At 45.9% G+C, this 23,705-nt stretch overlaps 1 pseudogene; it reads left to right on the plus strand.

The window, feature by feature from the left end:
• Nucleotides 1-23,705, plus strand: part of LOC138261821 (integrin beta-1-like) — a 319,596-nt pseudogene that overhangs the window by 69,328 nt on the left and 226,563 nt on the right.

Below are 23,705 nucleotides of genomic sequence, written 5' to 3' on the forward strand. Positions count from 1 at the left end.
AAAAATAAAGGTACTTTATTTTAGTGACATAACTACCAGCAAGTACTAGAGAAGCAACCCTCCAATTGGAGGTAAGTAACATACTAGATAGGTATACTAGTAATCAGTAATAGGCATAAAAAGAGATAGAAAACAGTGCAAATGCTAATACACAATAGTGAACCTCCATTCGGCAGGATATGGATTGGTGCATGATTACATAGAGGGTGGCTTACATGAGCAGGGACTGTCCAAAAAAATGGGCCAAAGTGTGGGGGAAATGGAATGATCATCAGGGTGGACTATGTGCCCCTGTTGAGAACACCGGTGTTGATGCTTTGTGTTTGGAACATCCAGAACCAAATGCAGCTTTGTGAACTGTTGGTAGTGGGTGGAGGGGCGGAGTTTCTACAGGCTGATAAAATATCCCATTTGTATGGCTATGTCTTGATGCTGCAGTGTATTAAATTTGTTGTCACTGTTCTTTTGTTTGCTCTATCTGCAATACAAAGATATCATTAAAAAAACAGTACTCCACCTATATGGCTGGGCTTATTACCAGTTACTGGAAACTTCCCAAAATGCAATGTAGAAACATTCTTTGAAATTCACTCATTCTGGTGATGTAGGTAGCTGTGGTAGGTGGGGCCCAGCCTCAGCTGGCCTTGTGGGTATGAAAAAGTAGTGGTGTCCAGGGTGTTGAGCCCTCCTTATGCCAAGTCTTTTCCCCTTTTGCCCCCCCAAGTGTAACTTCTTGCCTCTTTTATTTGATAAAAAAGGCTGCTTCTGGATTGGTTAGGTTTTCGAGAAGCCACACAAGTATTGGTTGGGTGAGTTCCAGATCTTAGGGGCATTACTTGAGAAAGAGTAAATCAAAGTGCTATATTTATCTGTTTTGTAAGACCTAGTCAAAGGAGAAGTTGACTGTTTCCACAAGAGATAGTAAGTTTATGAATTAGCTGTTCCAGAGTACCTTAGTGAAGATGTTCGTTATTGGTGATTTATGTAGTTTTGTACATATTGCAAGCTTCAAAAACTAGCCTTTTGAGGAGGCAAGAAATGGTGTAATGTGATTGTGTTTCTTGGTTCAATAGATGCGCCACAGCACAATGTAGAGCTGCTTTAACAGTTGAGCTTTGGGGAGAGGAGGCTTGTCAAGGAAGATGTTCTCATATTCAATTAGACTATGATTTAGACTTTCCTTTCTGTAGGAAATGGCCTCCTAAGGTGCGTGGGGCTGCAGGTTAAAGGCATGCTGTCATCGCAGTGATCATGTCTGTCAGTTGCTGTTGTGGCCTCCTTCCTGTGCAGGAAACGAATCTGTGCCTCATTCTGCAAGTGTTTTCTTAGTGAATGTTCTTTCCCTATGAGAAGCCCATTTGTCTCTCAATTAAGTGATTAGTTTTGCACAGAATGTTATCAGTGTTAGCTGTCGCATATGAAATTGTGATATACTGATTTTAAACTGTTGCTTTTTAGCATTTGTTTTGAGTCCTGGTCCAATGAGAGGCAGTATAGTAGTTTATTTTGTGTTTCTTTTTGAAGTATTCACCTGCTGGACTTTTACTTGTCCCTTTTTGTTATATATTCTTTCCATTTTTGTTACTGCCTTCTTACATGCTAGTTGCTGTCTAAGATGAAGCAATTCCACAAATTCCTTTGGAGTTGCCAAATTTTCAGTTACCTCTTTTCACTTTTGTTACCCCTTTTTTCACCGTACGCCTTTGTGTCTGGAGACAGCAGTTGACAATTTCTTGGGCAGAGCAGCACAAAACTTTCTCTGGGTTCTTAATTCAATCATGTCCTTGATCACTAGAGTAGTGCAGCCTTTTTATCTTTATTTTTTCTACTGCCACGTGGATCTGAGGCTGTACTGGGCTACTATTGTTTCTCAGAGGCCTCTGGAATGTTGTGCCATCCTGTGTCTTGCAGACATCTTCATACCCTATATGTTAAAATTCACCCTCCTCCCAATAGCGAGAATGTGATGATTTTATTCTGACTACCAGCTGGATCATAAGCTAACTTTTAAATCTTGGAACATGTACAAGAAGACCACATACATCACCAATAACTAACTTCACTTAGGCACTCTAGAACAGCTAAATCTCAAACTCATGACCCTTGGTGAAAACAGAGTCTAAATAGGTAAATTCCTCTTTGGCTCCATATTACCAAACCTAAGGCAATATTACACATTGAATTTCTCTTTCTTAGGTAAATACCCCAGCCACTGTGTCCCACACTAAGGGCCAGATGTAAGTATGTTTGGGTTTGCGACTCGCAAATTGTGAGTCTGAGCGACTCGCAAACCCAGATGCAGGATGGTGTCCCTGACACCATCTGCGGATCGCAAGGGGGTCGCAAAGACCCACCTCATTAATATTAATGAGGTGGGTCGCAATTTGCGACTCCCTTGCGATTCGCAGCACTCACAGGGATGGTTGGCTGCTGGAGACAGCAGACCACCGTGTCTGTGACTGCTTTCTAATAAAGCAGTTTTTATTTTTGTATTGCAGCCCGTTTTCCTTAAAGGAAAACGAATTGCAATACACTCGAAAAAATGAAACGTTTTTGTTTCATTTTTTCAGAGCAGGCAGTGGTCCATAGGACCACTGCCTGCTCTGAAAAAATGTTTTTAGGTCCATTCACAAAGGGGAAGGGGTCCCATTAGACCCCTTCCCTTTTGTGAATGGGTTAGCACTCATTTGAAATGGGTGCTAACTGCGAATTGCTTTGCGACCGCGTTCGCGGTCACAAAGCAATTCTACATCGCGATGCGAATCGCAAATAGGAAGGGGAACACCCCTTCCTATTTGCGAGTCGCATTCCCATTTTGCAAGTTGGTAACCAGGTTACCGACTCGCAAAATGGGAATGAGCATCGCGATGCGCGTTTTGCATGGCGCAAACAGCGAAATTCACTGTTTGCGCCATGCTAATCGCTTCCTACATCTGGCCCTAGGTGTGACGTATTAGAATGTTTTCTCCTCCAGGTCAGGATTTGAAAACTCTTCCACTGAGATCGATGAGATCTTTGGACCCAATGAAGAGTGTGGTTAACCATCTACAATCATTCCAATATCCTTCAAATACAAACAACAAATTAATCACCATAACCAATTCGGCAAAGGAAAGAAAATTCCAAATAATGAAAAGTTTCAAAGCATTATTATAACTACAAAGCCAAAGTCACATAAATACTGCATAAAACTAAGTTATACAATTAAATGAAAACCATAGGCTGGCCAAATCTGTGAAACAGGCTTAATCTACTCAATATCAACACCATTAAACATTCCAGAAGAATTAAAAACACGAGCAATGATATAATTTGTTCAACAGAAAGAAATGTCAAATCACTAGTTGGTGACATTAGTCAATATCCAAATTCACAGGTCAATTCAACACATTTTATGAAGATGGTTATCCCTATTACTATTGTAACTGCAAGTGCAAGTATGTGTGGGAACAGGCCAACACATACGGGCACAAAGAAAAAGTAGACAAATGTAATTTGGAAAAATCATCTATCTCGGGGTAGATTAGACTAACCAAAAATCAAAATAAACAGGTGTCAGCATGCTTAACTAATTAAGATAAGGCAAGGGGACTAATAACATTGCAATTTTTATACCTCTCCCAGGATCAGCATATAATTCAGGTTTTGTCAGCAGAACACATCAAATTCAGCAGAGCTCATCAGGAACATCATCAGGGGAAAGTGCAGAACACGAGCTGCACATCAGGAACATGCATGGGACAAGTTAACAATTAAATTCTAAAGGGGCAAGTTAGCAATGCAAGAAGGACTTGGCAATATGAGAATCGAATGGGGAACTTAACAGGGTGAGGATTCAGTGGAGACAGAACGAAGACTGAGTAGCATGAAAGGCAAAAAGGGACTGACTAAAAGTTGCAAAAGTCTCTGTCTAACTAGAAATGTCCAATGCAGTTTGATTGACCAACTGAATAGGACCATGTTTCATAAAAGAGCAATATCCAATAAGATTTACACTGCCCATTAGGTTTGCGACATCGCCTGATTCTCTCCGGTTAGGTGTGAAGTCATCCCTATTTCCGTGTGACACAGGCAATAATTAGCAACTCTGTACATTATTTGAAACATTCCAAACTCTTCCCATGGCTCACAACAGTGAGACCAAAATGAATGAACAGTGGGGTCTGTCTTAATGTTAAACTCTCCAGCTCTCAATGTACCTGTTCCAAGGTCAGTGATAAAAGCCTTACACATAATACAATAGAACTATCTACTAAACATGTGAGACGACCTAATGGAAAAATTTAGATTGAAGGAAAGGAAATGATTCTGCTTTTTCATTACTGCTGCAAATGCAAAACACAAGGATTGGTTATGCTAATACAAGAATTTCTACGTATTAATATTTCCATTAATAAAACACGCAAAATATCAGAAGGTACATACTGCGCAAGCCTCTGCTACATATCTAGAGCTAGCTTGATCGAAAAAGATGAAATGCCTGATTAGTCACCACTCTGTAGTTTCGAATAGTACAGCGGACTTATGCTGTGTAATGCTTGCTGGTTATTTTCCAGTAAATACACGTTAGTAAAGTGATAGATTACTAATGGCCTTGTGTGTGGAAGAAGCCAGTAAAATGTGGACTGAAATCTGCAGTCATGCTATATATATATTACCTAGTGGATGTCACCACTAGGTAGTTATAGTGAGGACCTATATTTCTATAGAAAAAGTTTTTTTTTAACTTGCCTATATCTTTGGCACCACTTGACAAAGCTTCACAAACGTTCCCCAAAAAATTGCCAGTCATGTCAGCTGCTGCATGGAAAGTTTTGGGGTGATCCGTCAAGGGAGGGCCAAGAGAAAGGGGGGTAGGGGTGGGACCCAAAACACTTTCATTTTTCCATAGGGATTTTGAACAGCGGTAGCGCCGAAACTACTAGACGGAATTACACCAAATTTGGCAGAAAGGTAGGTCCTGGTCCAGGAAGTGACCTTTTATTGTTTTGGTGTAAATCCGTTCAGTAGTTTTTGAGAAATTAAGGGGAAAATATTTTGTATATATAGGGCCTTGAAGGACTCGCAACCCCTCATAATCTCGTGCTGAGATTTGATTGACTGTCAGCACTTCGACCAGGAAGTGTTGGCAGCCATCTTGAAACTCTGCAGTCGAGTCCCAGAAAAAAATGTAAAAAAGAAAAGGGGCCAGGGTAGTGACACCCTGACCCCTTAGCTCTGATGGTGGGGTCCCAGGGGGAACCCCGAGGGCTAAAAAGCATATTTCTTTTAATTGTTGCCATGATTCACGGCAGATCTGGTGAAAATTTTAATAAAACTAAAGCGTGGGCTCCCGCACCTTGTCTTTTTGAAGCCCCCATGGCGGGCCAAGAACCAGGGGCATTCTTTATATGGAGCGCAGGCGAGGCACCTGCCTCCCCTCCGCAGCCCCGGGGACCCCCACCACCCCGGGGTGAAGTACAAATTATATGTGGGGGCCACATAGCCCGCCTCGCCCTGGGAACCACTTCTTCCCATTGCTAAAATACTAAAATAATTAATACTTTAGGGGGGGGAGGTCCGTCGGGGTTTCGTATGTTTAAAATGTGAGCATACCTATAACTTCCCTGTAAGCTTTGTTTTTTTTAAGTGAATAAATATATATATGTATATATATATATATATATTTAAATATACATACATACATACATACATGCATGTGTATGTGTATAGAAGACAATTGTATGTGTATAATACTCAGTGGGAGTCACCACTGGGTAGTTATAATAAGGTCTGCGTTTCCATAGGAAAATCACTTTTCAGTTTGTTAATAACTCTGGTGCCGTTAGGTGAATCTTCACGAAAATTTTCAAACACTGCCTTTTTTGTTTAGCTCCTTCATGGAACGTTTTTGGGGTGATCTGTCAAGCGGGCCTGAGAAAGGGGGGGCAGTCCTATAATTTTAACTTGTCTTCTGTGGTAACTATAACTTGTGTTCTCACCATGCACTGGCTGCTACCTCATATCTTACAACACTCATAACTTGTCCAGTGACAACATTGATAGCATTACTGATGACAACTGAACTAACATCATTGATGATAACAATGTACATGGTGGGCAGAAGTTATAGTTGGGGGTATTGGTTGTATATCATGGTTAAGGTATTTCCTTGTGTGGTGACTTCTAGGGCCTGGCCCGCAAGGGGAGGCTGTCTCAGCCTTTCTCGTAACAGCAATTTGCCTTATTGACAGATCGGAATCCATTAACTTTTCACTTCTTGGAGCCAGTGTCTAAATCCTCAAATCTGATCTGTTTTTTTTTTATGTTGTATTTTTTATACTTTGCTTTGCACCAGTAGATCTCAATTTTCCTCCTTTTGTATAGATAGGTCTTTTGTAGCTCTGAGGAAAACTGGAGTAGTGTGTTCTTGGTCACCATACGCAATTCTGTGCTGCGTCTTGTATTTGGTTCTTTTTTCCTTTATGTGAACTTTCTTCATGGCTACACAACATATTACTTCCACACTAAAAACAATCAATCTGCAGGAGTTCGTTGATGAAAAGTACACATGTGTATGTATATTGGGATTTGTATGGCAGGAACCTAACTATAAAGTAGAGAAGCGCTGATCCAGCTTTTCACTATAAATGAGAGCTGGTTATGGATAGTTTCTGTGCCCTACTCTCTTTAAAGTGTTGAAGTCTTTTATAATTAATTGACATTTCTAGGAGACAATGAGACCGTTTTGAATTCACACTTTAGTGCTTTTTCAGTTATGCTTATACTTATTTTGAAAGTTTATACTCTAGCTAGGATATTTACTGTTGCATTTTTTTGGAAATTTTGACTACGACCCGGGTAACTCTTTCTGAATATTGAGTGTACAGCACTCGTAAAACAGCCCTCACTCAAACATCTACTGCGTTGCACAGGAAGCCTGCTGATACTTAGATTAAGCCGTTGAAGTGAGAAGAATGCCTCGAAGAACCGCCTTGTTTTGCAAATATCATGGAGCTGATGCTCCGCAGCCTGATGTATTGTCCAGTAGGACATTAGACTGCAGAAATCTATTTCCTCACTGCCACTTGTCCATGGGGAACCGCAACAGGAGTCACTCCCGAGTCCAGAATTCGCCATCCAGTGACTTCAGGGGGAGAATATTGGAGAACAAGCTTCACCGCTAAGAGATAAGCGACTGAAGTTTCTGGCTCTGCATGGCAGTGGGGAATTTTACAGCTGTATTGACATGCCCGATCTTAAGCTTTTATTATTCTCGTTTTCCAAAACGTTCGCTAACTTCTCAATTGACATAGCTGGTGAATCAAAAATATGAATAAAATAATCAATGTTGCAAACTGACACGCTTTGCAACTTTGCACAGCTCCTTCATTTTGCACTTGTTGAAATATGCAAATGTCTCTCTATTGAACTGTCGACAATAAGTAATGATTATCGAGTGCATAAATTGTCTGTGATGGCTACAGTATGGTACGTTTTGAGATAATCCGCTGTTAAATACTTATCTTGTTTTAACTGAGTTATTTTAACATTTTTTTAATTTTTCAGATGTTTTATAAGCTGACCTTCGTAGCAGTACTTTTGTGTTCTTTTTCGAATGGACTTGATCAACAAGGTACGAATTTTCCTTTTACTAGAGTGGGAAAAGTAGATGTACTTGGCAGTAGTAAGGTGACCCCTGGGCTTTTTATATCACAATTGCATATTGTTTAAAAAACCTCAGAAGTGCTTTGTTATATAATGTTGTTTTTTTTTTCAAAATATAAAAAAGCTATTGTTCCTTAATACCTGTGCCCCTAGCAGGGATTATGTGTCAAATGGCCTCTTTCAAACTAACCAAAATTCAGCTAGAGATCATTCGATCTTTTTTTGTGTTTCAATTGCCATGATGTTTCAACATATTCTCATTGGTGGAAATAATTTGTAACCTTAATTGACTGTTGCTGTTGAAAACACGGTACTGTTTCACTGGCCAATCTTTTTTCCAAGGTTCAGGTTGCCAAATTGACAATGTAAAAATATGTAAAAACCTAAAAACTGCATGCTTAACTGTTGCTTTGTTAGACAATGCAGTCAAAAGGTTTCCTTTCTGTTTTGTCAGGTGAATTGGTGTTGCGACCAAATGCCTGCATTGTTGAGATGTACCTAAAAGTGACTGACTCCACAGCGTTAATGTGAGGAGTCAAAGTGAAAATTGTGTTCACTGCATGAAGTGTACAGATAATCACTTTCTGAATCTACCCACCTAATTATTCGAAGCTCTGGGCTAAAAGTGCTAGATCAAGGTGTCATGAATTTGTCTGGATCCATTCCCCTCTGTGATGTGCTGCTGGACCACGGTCTAGTTTCCCAGCTGCACACCAGAAGCGTTAGCAGACACCCTCAGACCAGGCATGGCTGGAGGTTATAAATAAACAGGTGAGGACTGCTCAGGGTCTTCTGCCCTAACCAGAGTTCCAGTGTGCATGCTGCCTCGAGGTGGTCTTCCTCCGCTGACGTGATGGGCCGCCAGCCATCACCAGCCACCTCTACGGCCCCCGGCCACACCTCCTCGCAAGCGCTTTAGTGGGGAATCACCCAGACGTTTTGCTGCTGGCACCACTTCGGGTAGAACTCCTGGCCTGCACCCTCCTCCACGCATATGGGCCTCAGAGCACCAGGCCTCAATGAGCAACAGCAGCACTGCTCCCCACGAAGCACTTGAGAAGCATCAGAAACAGCACCCTATTGCCACCACAGTCTGATAGCTGAAATACAGTGCAAACTAGGCCCACTGCCAACGTACCTCGCACAGTAAGTGCTTCACTACACGCCTACCTCTCATAGCACCCTCGTGCGCCCACGGAATGAACTGATTGAGTACATTGTGTACCATACCACCTGCACACGCACCCCTCGCCGCAGTCAACATGGCAGATGACCGACCCGCAGCTCCCGCGCTACTCCCACCACAACACACCATGGTGGGAACGTTGCCACCATTCAGCAAATTAGCGGACCTCCCAACAGCCTCCCCCCTGTGGAAAATATGGATTGGGTGGCTGGAAAACTGCTTTGTCGCCACGCGAGAACTTGATGAGGCTGTCAAAACGTCTCTGCTGCTGCACTTCGGCGGAGATGAAATATACAAATTGTTCAGACACCTACCCACCACTGGCACAGCAGATGACTTCGACTCCGCTAAAAGGGCCCTCAATGCCCATTTGGACCCGCAACTGAACCCCAATTTTGAAAGTTTCAAACTCCGCCAAGCTTGTCAGCGAGAAGGAGAATCAATAGACCAATTCTACTCGTGTCTGAGATAATTAGCCAGTACATGCACAGCAGATGACCAACCAAAAGAGATACCCTGAGAGGCCTCATCCTAAGGCAACCTAACACCAGCCTCAACAACATCTTTATAGTAGTCAGATCGCACAACCTATCCTCAGCCTGTGTGACTGAGATGGATGCAGCACTCACCAAAATGCCAGAGAAAGGCACGACCATCACGGTGGAACATGCGGGTGCAGTACGGTCACAACACACAAAAGGCAAGCCCACAACGCCAGTGAGACAAGGGCCGCACTGCATGTACTGTGGTCAAGAAGAACATGCTGCCAGGGATTGCCCTGCGCAAGGGCGGCTATGCTCGCAGTGCAGAAAGATGAATCACTTTGTGACCGTCTGTTGCAGTGGCACACGGGGAAGGGGAGCACGTGGAAGACACCCAATAACAAGCACAGCGAGACACCTGTCACTCGAAGACCCAGGACAACTCGAGCTCGACTATTGAGGGAGAAAGTGGAAGAATGCATATGGGGACTCCTTACCGGAAGAAGAAGAGGTGCTTCTCGTCTCATTCACTAATGACCTGAAGAAGCGCAGACGCCCTCAACCCACGTGTGTCGTTGATATCGCAGGGTCCCAAGTGAAAGTTCTAATCGACACGGCGCATTAGTCAATGTGATGAGCACCCAACAATACCACTGTCTCCAACCTCGCCCTTCAGTAATGCCATCAAGCACCAAGATTTACATGTATGGGAGTCACACACCGTTGCCACTAAGAGGGCGAATAACAATACCTGTGAAAGCGAACCATAGGGGGGCACAAGCCACATTCCACATCTGCTTGGTAGCCATCTGGCCAAAGACCTAGGACTGGTGTCCTTTGCAAGAAGCATCAGTGCTTTCCAGGTCGACGAACTACTTGGTCAGTTCCGTACACTGTTCACCGGAGTGGGGTGCCTGAAAGCCCTGCCCATCTGTGTAGGAAAGTACCATCTTGCCTGGCATGTTACCCCCATTTTTCACTGTATATATGTTGTTTTAGTTGTATGTGTCACTGGGACCCTGGTAACCCAGGGCCCCAGTGCTCATAAGTGTGCCTGAATGTGTTACCTGTGTAGTGACTAACTGTCTCACTGAGGCTCTGCTAATCAGAACCTCAGTGGTTATGCTCTCTCATTTCTTTCCAAATTGTCACTGACAGGCTAGTGACCATTTTTACCAATTTACATTGGCTTACTGGAACACCCTTATAATTCCCTAGTATATGGTACTGAGGTACCCAGGGTATTGGGGTTCCAGGAGATCCCTATGGGCTGCAGCATTTCTTTTGCCACCCATAGGGAGCTCTGACAATTCTTACACAGGCCTGCCACTGCAGCCTGAGTGAAATAACGTCCACGTTATTTCACAGCCATTTTACACTGCACTTAAGTAACTTATAAGTCACCTATATGTCTAACCTTTACCTGGTAAAGGTTAGGTGCAAAGTTACTTAGTGTGAGGGCACCCTGGCACTAGCCAAGGTGCCCCCACATTGTTCAGAGCCAATTCACTGAACTTTGTGAGTGCGGGGACACCATTACACGCGTGCACTACATATAGGTCACTACCTATATGTAGCTTCACCATGGTAACTCCGAATATGGCCATGTAACATGTCTATGATCATGGAATTGCCCCCTCTATGCCATCCTGGCATTGTTGGTACAATTCCATGATCCCAGTGGTCTGTAGCACAGACCCTGGTACTGCCAGACTGCCCTTCCTGGGGTTTCACTGCAGCTGCTGCTGCTGCCAACCCCTCAGACAGGCAGCTGCCCTCCTGGGGTCCAGCCAGGCCTGGCCCAGGATGGCAGAACAAAGAACTTCCTCTGAGAGAGGGTGTGACACCCTCTCCCTTTGGAAAATGGTGTGAAGGCAGGGGAGGAGTAGCCTCCCCCAGCCTCTGGAAATGCTTTGTTGGGCACAGATGTGCCCAATTCTGCATAAGCCAGTCTACACCGGTTCAGGGACCCCTTAGCCCCTGCTCTGGCGCGAAACTGGACAAAGGAAAGGGGAGTGACCACTCCCCTGACCTGCACCTCCCCTGGGAGGTGTCCAGAGCTCCTCCAGTGTGCTCCAGACCTCTGCCATCTTGGAAACAGAGGTGCTGCTGGCACACTGGACTGCTCTGAGTGGCCAGTGCCACCAGGTGACGTCAGAGACTCCTGCTGATAGGCTCCTTCAGGTGTTAGTAGCCTTTCCTCTCTCCTAGGTAGCCAAACCCTCTTTTCTGGCTATTTAGGGTCTCTGTCTCTGGGGAAACTTTAGATAACGAATGCACGAGCTCATCCGAGTTCCTCTGCATCTCCCTCTTCACCTTCTGATAAGGAATCGACCGCTGACCGCGCTGGAAGCCTGCAAACCTGCAACATAGTAGCAAAGACGACTACTGCAACTCTGTAACGCTGATCCTGCCGCCTTCTCGACTGTTTTCCTGCTTGTGCATGCTGTGGGGGTAGTCTGCCTCCTCTCTGCACCAGAAGCTCCGAAGAAATCTCCCGTGGGTCGACGGAATCTTCCCCCTGCAACCGCAGGCACCAAAAAGCTGCATTACCGGTCCCTTGGGTCTCCTCTCAGCACGACGAGCGAGGTCCCTCGAATCCAGCGACGCTGTCCAAGTGACCCCCACAGTCCAGTGACTCTTCAGCCCAAGTTTGGTGGAGGTAAGTCCTTGCCTCACCTCGCTGGGCTGCATTGCTGGGAACCGCGACTTTGCAGCTACTCCGGCCCCTGTGCACTTCCGGCGGAAATCCTTTGTGCACAGCCAAGCCTGGGTCCACGGCACTCTAACCTGCATTGCACGACTTTCTAAGTTGGTCTCCGGCGACGTGGGACTCCTTTGTGCAACTTCGGCAAGCACCGTTTCACGCATCCTCGTAGTGCCTGTTTCTGGCACTTCTCCGGGTGCTACCTGCTTCAGTGAGGGCTCTTTGTCTTGCTCGACGTCCCCTCTCTCTGCAGGTCCAATTTGCGACCTCCTGGTCCCTCCTGGGCCCCAGCAGCGTCCAAAAACGCCAAACGCACGAATTGCGTGTAGCAAGGCTTGTTGGCGTCCTTCCGGCGGGAAAACACTTCTGCACGACTCTCCAAGGCGAGAGGGATCCGTCCACCAAAGGGGAAGTCTCTAGCCCTTTTCGTTCCTGCAGAAACCTCAGCTTCTTCTGTCCAGTTGAAGCTTCTTTGCACCCGCAGCTGGCATTTCCTGGGCATCTGCCCATCTCCGACTTGCTTGTGACTTTTGGACTTGGTCCCCTTGTTCCACAGGTACCCTAGATTGGAAATCCACAGTTGTTGCATTGCTGGTTTGTGTCTTTCCTGCATTATTCCTCTAACACAACTGTTTTGTCCTTAGGGGAACTTTAGTGCACTTTGCACTCACTTTTCAGGGTCTTGGGGAGGGTTATTTTTCTAACTCTCACTATTTTCTAATAGTCCCAGCGACCCTCTACAAGGTCACATAGGTTTGGGGTCCATTCGTGGTTCGCATTCCACTTTTGGAGTATATGGTTTGTGTTGCCCCTATCCCTATGTTTCCCCATTGCATCCTATTGTAACTATTCATTGTTTGCACTGTTTTCTAAGACTATACTGCATATTTTTGCTATTGTGTATATATATCTTGTGTATATTTCCTATCCTCTCACTGAGGGTACACTCTAAGATACTTTGGCATATTGTCATAAAAATAAAGTACCTTTATTTTTAGTATAACTGTGTATTGTGTTTTCTTATGATATTGTGCATATGACACTAAGTGGTACTGTAGTAGCTTCACACATCTCCTAGTTCAGCCTAAGCTGCTCTGCTAAGCTACCATTATCTATCAGCCTAAGTTGCTAGACACCCTATACACTAATAAGGGATAACTGGGCCTGGTGCAAGGTGCAAGTACCCCTTGGTACTCACTACAAGCCAGTCCAGCCTCCTACATTGGTTGTGCAGTGGTGGGATAAGTGCTTGAGACTACTTACCACTCTTGTCATTGTACTTTTCATAAGAGAAAAATATACAAAACAAGGTCAGTGTATATACACATAGCCAAAAAGTTTAGCATTTCCTCTTTTCACTCTTTTCTAAGTGCTGAAAAGTACTTCTAAAACTTTCAAAAAGTTCTTAAAAGTTTAAAAAGTTTTTTCTGTCTTTCCACAAAGTTCTGAAAACTTTTTTCTCTTTTTCTATCACTTTAACTCTCTCTAAAAATGTCTGGCACAGGCCAAAGTGTTGAACTGTCCAAACTTGCATATGATCACCTTAGCTGGAAAGGAGCAAGGAGTCTCTGCATAGAGAGAGGTTTGAGTGTAGGGAAGAATCCATCCTTAGAACTGTTAATTAACATGCTTAGAGTACAGGATAAGGCCATAAGTGCCCAATCTGGTGAAAAAGTAGCTAATGGTTCTCAATCTGATCCAGGGACTCCCCCAGGAAAAGATTCAGGAAAGAAACTTCTCAGCCTGCCCATTACTAGACAGTCTAGCATAGTTGGTACAGAGGTTGAATCACACCATACTGATGGTGTGCTCTCACATTATACTGTTAGCCAAGCTGTTAGGGTGCCCTCTGTAAGGGACAGGTCTCCTTCTGTTCATTCCCATCATACCTCTGTATCTAGAAATGTCCCTCCCACCCACCCTGATGACAGATTGTTAGAAAGGGAGCTCAATAGATTGAGAGTGGAACAAACCAGACTGAAGCTCAAGAAGCAACAGCTGGATTTGGATAGACAGTCTTTAGAATTAGAGAAGGAAAGACAGAAGTTGGGTTTAGATACCCATGGTGGCAGCAGCAGTATTCCCCATAGTCATCCTGCAAAAGAGCATGATTCCAGGAATCTGCACAAGATAGTTCCCCCTTATAAGGAGGGGGATGACATTAACAAGTGGTTTGCTGCACTTGAGAGGGCCTGTGCTGTACAGGATGTCCCTCAAAAGCAGTGGGCTGCTATCCTATGGCTATCATTTAGTGGAAAAGGTAGGGATAGGCTCCTTACTGTAAAAGAAAATGATGCTAATAATTTCCAAGTTCTTAAGAATGCACTCCTGGATGGTTATGGCTTAACCACTGAACAGTACAGGATAAAGTTCAGAGAGACCAAAAAGGAGTCTTCACAAGACTGGGTTGATTTCATTGACCAGGCAGTGAAGGCCTTGGAGGGGTGGTTACATGGCAGTAAAGTTACTGATTATGACAGCCTGTATAACTTAATCCTGAGAGAGCATATTCTTAATAATTGTGTGTCTGATTTGTTGCACCAGTACTTGGTGGACTCTGATCTGACCTCTCCCCAAGAATTGGGAAAGAAGGCAGACAAATGGGTCAGAACAAGAGTGAACAGAAAAGTTCATACAGGGGGTGACAAAGATGGCAACAAAAAGAAGGATGGTAAGTCTTCTGACAAGGGTGGGGACAAATCTAAAAATGAGTCTTCATCAGGCCCACAAAAACACTCTGGTGGGGGTGGTGGGTCCAAATCCTCCTTTAATCAGAACAAGGAAAAGAAACCATGGTGCTATTTATGTAAAATAAAAGGCCATTGGACAACAGATCCCAGTTGTCCAAAGAAAGGCACCACAGCTCCTACCACTACAACCCCTACTGCTACACCTAGTGTCCCTACTAATAGCAGTGGTGGTGGGAGCAAACCTACTAATAGCCAATCCAAGGGAGTAGCTGGGCTCACTTTTGGTAATTTAGTTGGGGTTGGTCTGATTAGGGAGACCACAGAGGCTACTTTAGTCTCTGAAGGGGCTATTGATTTAGCCACTTTGGTTGCTTGCCCCCATAACTTGGAGAAGTACAAGCAACTAACCCTAATAAATGGTGTTGAGGTCCAGGCCTACAGGGACACAGGTGCCAGTGTCACAATGGTGATTGAGAAACTGGTGCACCCTGAACAACACATACTTGGACACCAGTACCAAGTAACCGATGCTCACAACATAACACAAAGCCACCCGATGGCTGTTGTAAATCTCAACTGGGGGGGGGTAACTGGTCCAAAGAAAGTTGTGGTAGCTTCAGATTTACCTGTAGACTGTCTATTAGGGAATGATTTGGAGACATCAGCTTGGTCAGATGTGGAGTTTGAGGCCCATGCAGCAATGCTGGGCATCCCAGGGCATATTTTTGCTTTGACAAGGGCTCAGGCCAAAAAGCAAAAAGGACAGGGAAGCTTGGATCCTGGAACAATGGACCAAGTGCTCCCTAAAGCTAGGGCTAGTAGAAGCAAACCACTTCCTACTATCCCTCCCTCTACAGTGGATTCTAATTCTGAGGAAGAAGAATTCCCTCCCTGTGCAGAACCTACACCAGAGGAGCTGGAAGCAGACACTGCTGAGCTTTTGGGTGAAGGGGGGCCTGCCAGAGAGGAGCTGAGTGTGGCACAGCAAACCTGTCCCACATTAGAGGGTCTCAGACAGCAAGCTGTCAAACAGGCTAATGGGGATGTCAGTGACTCTCACAGAGTTTACTGGGAGGACAACCTCTTGTACACTGAGCATAGGGATCCTAAACCTGGAGCTGCCAGGAGATTAGTGATTCCTCAGGAGTACAGAAAGTTCCTCCTAACACTGGCACATGACATTCCCCTAGCTGGGCACCTGGGTCAAATGAAAACTTGGGACAGATTGGTTCCATTGTTTCATTGGCCTAGGATGTCTGAGGACACAAAGGAATTTTGTAAGTCCTGTGAAACCTGTCAAGCCAGTGGCAAAACAGGTGGCACTCCAAAGGCACCCCTTATCCCACTGCCTGTGGTTGGGGTTCCCTTTGAAAGGGTAGGGGTTGACATAGTTGGCCCCCTTGACCCTCCTACTGCTTCAGACAATAGGTTTATCTTGGTGGTAGTGGACCATGCCACAAGATATCCTGAAGCTATTCCTTTAAGGACCACTACAGCTCCTGCAGTGGCAAAGGCCCTCCTGGGAATATTTTCCAGGGTGGGCTTCCCAAAGGAAGTAGTATCAGACAGAGGAAGCAATTTCATGTCTGCATACTTAAAGGCCATGTGGAAGGAGTTGGTGTAACTTACAAGTTCACAACACCCTATCATCCACAAACAAATGGACTGGTGGAGAGATTTAATAAAACTCTCAAAGGCATGATTATGGGACTCCCTGAAAAACTCCGCAGGAGATGGGATATCCTTCTACCATGCCTCCTTTTTGCCTACAGGGAGGTACCCCAGAAAGGAGTGGGCTTCAGCCCCTTTGAACTTCTTTTTGGACACCCTGTTAGGGGTCCACTCACACTTGTAAAGGAGGGTTGGGAACAACCTTTAAAAGCTCCTAAGCAGGATATTGTGGATTATGTACTTGGCCTCAGATCAAGGATGGCTGAGTACATGAAAAAGGCCAGTAAAAACCTTCAGGCCAGCCAAGAGCTCCAGAAGCAATGGCATGATCAGAAGGCTGTTTTGGTTCAGTACCAACCAGGGCAGAAAGTGTGGGTCTTGGAGCCTGTGGCCCCAAGAGCACTCCAAGATAAATGGAGTGGACCCCACACAATTGTTGAAAAGAAGGGTGAAGTCACCTACTTGGTTGACTTAGGCACTGCCAGGAGTCCCCTTAGGGTGCTCCATGTCAACCGCCTGAAACCCTACTATGACAGGGCTGATCTCACCCTGCTCATGGCAACAGATGAGGGACAGGAAGAAGACAGTGATCCTCTACCTGATCTCTTCTCTTCCACAGAACAAGATGCTCTTGTGGAAGGTGTAGTTTTGGCTGATTGTCTTACTGCTGAGCAGAAAGATAATTGCATAAATCTCCTAGGACAATTTTCAGAACTCTTCTCTACTGTGCCAGGCACCACTTCTTGGTGTGAGCACACTATAGATACTGGAGACAGTTTACCTGTCAAAAGTAAGATCTATAGACAGCCTGACCATGTCAGGGACTGCATAAAGCAAGAAGTTCAGAAAATGTTGGAACTAGGAGTGGTTGAGCACTCTGACAGTCCATGGGCTTCTCCTGTGGTACTGGTACCAAAACCCAATTCTAAAGATGGAAAGAAGGAAATGAGGTTTTGTGTAGACTATAGAGGTCTCAACTTGGTAACCAAAACTGATGCTCACCCTATACCCAGGGCAGATGAGCTTATAGATACACTGGCATCTGCCAAGTATCTAAGCACTTTTGATTTGACTGCAGGGTATTGGCAGATCAAATTGTCAGAAGATGCTAAACCTAAAACTGCATTTTCTACCATTGGAGGACATTACCAGTTTACTGTAATGCCTTTTGGTTTGAAAAATGCACCTGCCACTTTTCAGAGGTTGGTGAACACAGTCCTGCAAGGGCTGGAAGCTTTCAGTGCAGCATATTTGGACGATATAGCTGTCTTTAGCTCCAGCTGGGATGATCACCTGGTCCACCTTTGGAAAGTTTTGGAGGCCCTGCAAAAGGCAGGCCTCACTATCAAGGCTTCAAAGTGCCAGATAGGGCAGGGTAAGGTGGTTTATCTGGGACACCTTGTTGGTGGGGAACAGATTGCACCACTTCAGGGGAAAATCCAAACTATTATTGATTGGGTTCCCCCTACCACTCAGACTCAGGTGAGAGCCTTCCTAGGCCTCACTGGGTATTACAGGAGGTTCATTAAGAACTATGGCTCCATTGCAGCCCCTCTTAATGACCTCACATCCAAGAAAATGCCTAAAAAGGTATTATGGACAGCAAGCTGTCAGAAAGCTTTTGAGGAGCTGAAGCAGGCCATGTGCTCTGCACCTGTCCTGAAAAGCCCTTGTTACTCTAAAAAATTCTATGTCCAAACTGATGCATCTGAATTAGGGGTAGGGGCAGTCCTATCACAACTTAATTCTGAGGGCCAGGATCAACCTGTTGCTTTTATTAGTAGGAGGTTGACCCCTAGAGAAAAGCGTTGGTCTGCCATTGAGAGGGAGGCCTTTGCTGTGGTCTGGGCTCTGAAGAAGTTGAGGCCATACCTGTTTGGCACTCACTTCATTGTTCAGACAGACCACAAACCTCTACTTTGGCTAAAACAAATGAAAGGTGAAAATCCTAAATTGTTGAGGTGGTCCATATCCCTACAGGGAATGGACTATACAGTGGAACATAGACCTGGGAGTAGCCACTCCAATGCAGATGGACTCTCCAGATATTTCCACTTAGACAATGAAGACTCATCAGGTAATGGCTAGTCTTATTGTCCTTCGTTTGGGGGGGGGTTGTGTAGGAAAGTACCATCTTGCCTGGCATGTTACCCTCATTTTTCACTGTATATATGTTGTTTTAGTTGTATGTGTCACTGGGACCCTGGTAACCCAGGGCCCCAGTGCTCATAAGTGTGCCTGAATGTGTTACCTGTGTAGTGACTAACTGTCTCACTGAGGCTCTGCTAATCAGAACCTCAGTGGTTATGCTCTCTCATTTCTTTCCAAATTGTCACTGACAGGCTAGTGACCATTTTTACCAATTTACATTGGCTTACTAGAACACCCTTATAATTCCCTAGTATATGGTACTGAGGTACCCAGGGTATTGGGGTTCCAGGAGATCCCTATGGGCTGCAGCATTTCTTTTGCCACCCATAGGGAGCTCTGACAATTCTTACACAGGCCTGCCACTGCAGCCTGAGTGAAATAACGTCCACGTTATTTCACAGCCATTTTACACTGCACTTAAGTAACTTATAAGTCACCTATATGTCTAACCTTTACCTGGTAAAGGTTAGGTGCAAAGTTACTTAGTGTGAGGGCACCCTGGCACTAGCCAAGGTGCCCCCACATTGTTCAGAGCCAATTCACTGAACTTTGTGAGTGCGGGGACACCATTACACGCGTGCACTACATATAGGTCACTACCTATATGTAGCTTCACCATGGTAACTCCGAATATGGCCATGTAACATGTCTATGATCATGGAATTGCCCCCTCTATGCCATCCTGGCATTGTTGGTACAATTCCATGATCCCAGTGGTCTGTAGCACAGACCCTGGTACTGCCAGACTGCCCTTCCTAGGGTTTCACTGCAGCTGCTGCTGCTGCCAACCCCTCAGACAGGCAGCTGCCCTCCTGGGGTCCAGCCAGGCCTGGCCCAGGATGGCAGAACAAAGAACTTCCTCTGAGAGAGGGTGTGACACCCTCTCCCTTTGGAAAATGGTGTGAAGGCAGGGGAGGAGTAGCCTCCCCCAGCCTCTGGAAATGCTTTGTTGGGCACAGATGTGCCCAATTCTGCATAAGCCAGTCTACACCGGTTCAGGGACCCCTTAGCCCCTGCTCTGGCGCGAAACTGGACAAAGGAAAGGGGAGTGACCACTCCCCTGACCTGCACCTCCCCTGGGAGGTGTCCAGAGCTCCTCCAGTGTGCTCCAGACCTCTGCCATCTTGGAAACAGAGGTGCTGCTGGCACACTGGACTGCTCTGAGTGGCCAGTGCCACCAGGTGACGTCAGAGACTCCTGCTGATAGGCTCCTTCAGGTGTTAGTAGCCTTTCCTCTCTCCTAGGTAGCCAAACCCTCTTTTCTGGCTATTTAGGGTCTCTGTCTCTGGGGAAACTTTAGATAACGAATGCACGAGCTCATCCGAGTTCCTCTGCATCTCCCTCTTCACCTTCTGATAAGGAATCGACCGCTGACCGCGCTGGAAGCCTGCAAACCTGCAACATAGTAGCAAAGACGACTACTGCAACTCTGTAACGCTGATCCTGCCGCCTTCTCGACTGTTTTCCTGCTTGTGCATGCTGTGGGGGTAGTCTGCCTCCTCTCTGCACCAGAAGCTCCGAAGAAATCTCCCGTGGGTCGACGGAATCTTCCCCCTGCAACCGCAGGCACCAAAAAGCTGCATTACCGGTCCCTTGGGTCTCCTCTCAGCACGACGAGCGAGGTCCCTCGAATCCAGCGACGCTGTCCAAGTGACCCCCACAGTCCAGTGACTCTTCAGCCCAAGTTTGGTGGAGGTAAGTCCTTGCCTCACCTCGCTGGGCTGCATTGCTGGGAACCGCGACTTTGCAGCTACTCCGGCCCCTGTGCACTTCCGGCGGAAATCCTTTGTGCACAGCCAAGCCTGGGTCCACGGCACTCTAACCTGCATTGCACGACTTTCTAAGTTGGTCTCCGGCGACGTGGGACTCCTTTGTGCAACTTCGGCGAGCACCGTTTCACGCATCCTCGTAGTGCCTGTTTCTGGCACTTCTCCGGGTGCTACCTGCTTCAGTGAGGGCTCTTTGTCTTGCTCGACGTCCCCTTTCTCTGCAGGTCCAATTTGCGATCTCCTGGTCCCTCCTGGGCCCCAGCAGCGTCCAAAAACGCCAAACGCACGATTTGCGTGTAGCAAGGCTTGTTGGCGTCCTTCCGGCGGGAAAACACATCTGCACGACTCTCCAAGGCGAGAGGGATCCATCTACCAAAGGGGAAGTCTCTAGCCCTTTTCGTTCCTGCAGAAACCTCAGCTTCTTCTGTCCAGTCGAAGCTTCTTTGCACCCGCAGCTGGCATTTCCTGGGCATCTGCCCATCTCCGACTTGCTTGTGACTTTTGGACTTGGTCCCCTTGTTCCACAGGTACCCTAGATTGGAAATCCACAGTTGTTGCATTGCTGGTTTGTGTCTTTCCTGCATTATTCCTCTAACACGACTGTTTTGTCCTTAGGGGAACTTTAGTGCACTTTGCACTCACTTTTCAGGGTCTTGGGGAGGGTTATTTTTCTAACTCTCACTATTTTCTAATAGTCCCAGCGACCCTCTACAAGGTCACATAGGTTTGGGGTCCATTCGTGGTTCGCATTCCACTTTTGGAGTATATGGTTTGTGTTGCCCCTATCCCTATGTTTCCCCATTGCATCCTATTGTAACTATACATTGTTTGCACTGTTTTCTAAGACTATACTGCATATTTTTGCTATTGTGTATATATATCTTGTGTATATTTCCTATCCTCTCACTGAGGGTACACTCTAAGATACTTTGGCATATTGTCATAAAAATAAAGTACCTTTATTTTTAGTATAACTGTGTATTGTGTTTTCTTATGATATTGTGCATATGACACTAAGTGGTACTGTAGTAGCTTCACACGTCTCCTAGTTCAGCCTAAGCTGCTCTGCTAAGCTACCATTATCTATCAGCCTAAGCTGCTAGACACCCTATACACTAATAAGGGATAACTGGGCCTGGTGCAAGGTGAAAGTACCCCTTGGTACTCACTACAAGCCAGTCCAGCCTCCTACAATCATGCTACACATTGACAAATCAGTGAAACCCACAGCACTACGACACAGAGGAGTCCTGTTTCACCTTCGTCCGCTGGTCGAGCAAGAACTGAACAACCTTGAAGAACAAGACATCATCAAGAAGGTAACTGGCCTCACCCTTGGGTATCCCATATGGTGATCGTGGAGAAATCCAAATAACCGGGGAAAATACACCTATGCATCGACATGTGCCTTCCCAACCAAGCCATGAAACACAAAAGGCATATAATGCCAACGATTGACGACATTATTGCCAACTTGAATGGCTCACAATGGTTCTCCAAGCTGGACCTTATTGCAAGAAACCATGAACTCTGCCTGGCCGAAGAGAGCAGGTATAGCACCACCTTCTCCACGCATCTGGGGCTCAGAAGGTATAAAAGACTGAACTTCGGCATCTCGTCTGCAGCAGAATTTTCCCAACATGTCATCCAAGACATGCTCTCGGGCCTGCCTGAAGTTATGAATGTGCGTGACGACATCCTCATCCATTCTGCAACTGCGGAGGACCAACCACCATCACCTCTGAGCTACGCTCCAGCGCCTCGAGGAACATGGCCTAACCCTCCACAAGGAAAAATGTTTGTTCTTCCAAATGTCCATTGAGTTTTTCGGCTACATCTTTAACCAAGAGGGGGTACAAGTTGACCCGTGAAAATGTCAAGTGATCAAACAAGCCCTGGCGCGAAAAACTATGAGTGAAGTACGTAGTTTTCTAGGGATGGACACTTACTGTCATCTCAAATCTGGCCACTTTAGCGAAACCACTACGTGCCCTCACGAAAACAGACACACCCTGGTCATGGAGCTGTAATGAGGAGAAAGTGTTTCAGGACCTCAAAGAAGCACTTCTGAACAAGACCACCATGGTATACTTAGATCAAAGAAAGAGAAATGAAGTATTGGTGGACGCCAGTCCCATGGGGCTGAATGCTATTCTAACAAAAGAGGCTGATCCTGGTAAATGGGCTCCCCTAGCGTTTGCGAGCCAAACGCTCACACCAACCAAGATGTGTTATGCCCAGATCAAACGAGAAGTCCTAGCAATCAAGTGGGCTTGTGGTCACTTTCATCTTTACCTCTTTGGGAAGCCTTTCAGAGTAGTTACAGCCCATCAACCGTTGGTTTCCCCTGTTCAAAGGCATGGCGCAGCACCCCCTACCATGTATAGAACGTGGGGCCATTCAGTTGTAACCCTATCAAATGAAAGTTACCAACCTCCCATGTGCCAGAATTCCCGTGGACTTCCTGTTGTGACACCCGGCGGACGGCCGCGTGTCAAGTGACAATCCAGCAGAGGAGTACATTCAAATGCTCGCTATGAACGCCTGGTCCAAAGCACTCTAACTGGGTGAAATCTCCGAGGCTGTAATCGCGATCCGGTGTTGGTAAAGGTAAAGAAGCCCTCTCTGGCGGGTCCTGGGAAAGATTCTTGAAAACGCAAACCAGTGAGCTCAGTGTGGCCCCAAATGGTCTCATACTAAGAGGACAAAGATTAGTGATACCTGCCAGCCTTCAAGAGAGAGTAGTTACCCTAGCCCACGAAGGACACCAAGGGACAGTAAAAATGAAATCACGGATGGGAGAAAAAGCATGGTTCCCTCATCTTGAAGACATGGTAGATTATTATGTGAGGAGGTGTCCTGCCTGCCAGCTAACAAGCAGCCCTGATGCCCCAGTACCCGTCATCACCGAAGAACCGAGGAAAGCTGCCTGATCCAAGGTGAGCCTCGTTTTCGGAAGCTTACCCGACGGAAGAATCTCCTTCATGAAGGTGGATGGTTAATCGAAATATCCGATTATGGAGGTAATTGAGTCCACTGCCTTCACTAACGTTGGGCCAGTCTTCGATTTTTTTTTTGCAATATTCGGATTTCCAAAATCTACAATGGGACATCTTTCCACAGGGCAGATTTCAAAGAACTGCTCAAACAGTTTAGGATAAAACATCGGCGTGTCATCCCACGATGGCCTCAAGTGAATGGAGAGGTCGAACAATCCATGCGCACCCTCAACAAAGCACTAAGGATTGTCATGCTGGAAGCAGCCGACCCGAATTAAGTCTACAGCAGTTCCTGAGAGAGTATCTTGGACACCCCACTCCACGACACACCAGACCCCATGGTCCCTGATGTTAAAGGGAGTCAGACGTGACAAGATTCCCTCATGCCCTGGTTGGAAACCGC

Source organism: Pleurodeles waltl, chromosome 10 (genome assembly GCF_031143425.1).
Source record: "Pleurodeles waltl isolate 20211129_DDA chromosome 10, aPleWal1.hap1.20221129, whole genome shotgun sequence".
NCBI classification, from domain to species: domain Eukaryota; kingdom Metazoa; phylum Chordata; class Amphibia; order Caudata; family Salamandridae; genus Pleurodeles; species Pleurodeles waltl.